Raw genomic sequence first — 2,196 nt, forward strand, 5'->3', positions numbered from 1 at the left:
CCTTTTTTTTTTTTTTTTTTTTTTTTTTGAGACTAGAAGAGCCAACCCAAAGTTTCTCTGGGTCTGAAGGGTACGATGTACAGTGAGCAATGGCCCGTATGTACTGAGTTTTCTTTGTTGCCTTGGTAAAGATCTGAGAGCACTTCTTCAGCGCAGAGGTTCATGCTGTGGTTCTGGAGTCTCTTCTGGAGGTGTTGGAGGGATCTGGTTTGTAGTGTGTTTGGGAGCTTTTGCCAGGAGTGCTACTGAAAAGGACAATACTCAGACTTAGTTGGCACCATCTCTCTGGTCAGTCCTCTGCTTCCTGGAGAGTGGCCAGTAGGAAGACTGGGTAAAATCCATTTCCATTGAACTCAAAATCCCCATTGACCTCAGTGAAGCCTAGCTTTCTTTCTCTGAGGTCAGCTAGCCTTGAACTGAGGGCTCTTGTTTTCTGTTACACAGTTCTGTAGCTATGCGGTTTGCCATAGTTTGGTTTTGGCATGCAAGATTCTCACCTTTCCTAAGGGACTGGCAAGTGGCACTGATGTGCAGTAGAGACCCCATGCTGTGTAACCTTCCCCCAGATCATGCTAATGAAAGGCAGAGCAGTGGCAGAGAGCATAGCAGCCTGTTGCAAAGAGTCTGGCCAGCATGAGCCAACAAGTCTGTCTGGCTGGAGGTCAGGCAGTGTTTGTTGTATCAACCAAGTTACCTTGTTCTCCATAGAGAGATGCAAACTCAGGTCTGGAAATGCAGTTTATTTAATCAGCATGTGAATTGTACATAAGACACACCATGTTCACATCCTTCATAGGAACTGATACTTCACTCAGACATGACTGTACACATCAACAGGCTTAGTGGCTTTTGTATGATACAGGAAATACACAACTATCTACAGAAATGAAAGGCAGATCAGCCACCTGGGATGCAGAAGTATCTTTAAGCCAGCACAGAATGATATAACCAGCCTTGATTTGGTCCCAGATTCAAATTCTGCTCTTAGTCTTAGCAGTTTTCCAGTTGTAGAGTGACTGAAAGCAGAATTTGGGTCCATAGTGGAAGCTAAGGCCTAGCCTAGGCTGGGATTTTAGTCTGACAGGAGGTAGCTGTAGCAGAGAAGACCCCCTAATAGAAGGCACGGTTTATTCATATGCGGCATGAATAATACAGAGTCAACCTTGGGGTAAATTACAAAAAAACCCAGGCTGCTGTAGCGTGACCTGCGATTCTACCGGTGGCTAAAATTCCAGTGAAGGCAAGACCATAGCTTAGGTTGGACGATGAATGAACTGCAGCAGAATCCAACTAGCAGGCTTTCGACTATGCTGACTTCATGGAGCTGATAGGAAGGAAGTATGAAGAAAACACGCTTTGGAAAAAAGTTGGAATGGACAGACATAAGGAGCAGACACTGCGGGCAGCTCCTCTGCTAAATGTGGTTGTGGGCTGAAACCACTTCTAGGAGCTCAACAGGCCACATGAGCTCTCCTACAGTCCACTACAAACTTCTTCCCTGAGCATCTCCACTTTACTCTTAGTATTTCAGGATACACCCCCAGACATCTGAGCACCAACCTGGGTGTATCTGTAGCACCAGGGTGGACAGGCACATGTGGGATGCACCTTTGTGTTCCTGGTGACTGTGTTACCAGGAGGCAGATCCATCCAGTGTGGAGATACTGTTTCCACAGATTAACTTTTGGGGGCTTTTAAATATTGCTGGGGAGAAACATTTGTCTTTTTTTTCCTGCATGTTCTTCAACACAGGCTCCTCACACCCACATGCCCCAACCTTTTGAACAAACCTACCATATGGCACTGTAATAGGTCATGTTGATTTAACAGCAAACCCCACCTCTAATCACATCTAAACCAGCTTTTTTCTTCCCTGCCCATTGACAACCACACATACCAAGTCACTGGGGCTGTAAATGCTGAGGATTGAGGTGCCAACTCAGAATCTGTTAGGGTTAAACCATCTCAAGACAGGCAAGATGTCAAATGTTTACTGGGAAGGAGGAGTGGATGCTGGATCAGATGTGTGCATAGCTGCTATGAGGCACAGAGTTGCTTCAGATTTTGTCTACACATCTTAAACTTCACTAGACTGGTTTAAAATATGATTTTCTTCCATTGGTGCCACTATCCCCAATTGCGGGCACTCAAGTCAGCTTAAGTCGGTAACAAACCTTAACTAATTTCTGACACAGG

Source organism: Gavialis gangeticus, unplaced genomic scaffold (assembly GCF_001723915.1).
Source record: "Gavialis gangeticus isolate Ggan-Ray unplaced genomic scaffold, GavGan_comp1, whole genome shotgun sequence".
Lineage (NCBI taxonomy): Eukaryota > Metazoa > Chordata > Crocodylia > Gavialidae > Gavialis > Gavialis gangeticus.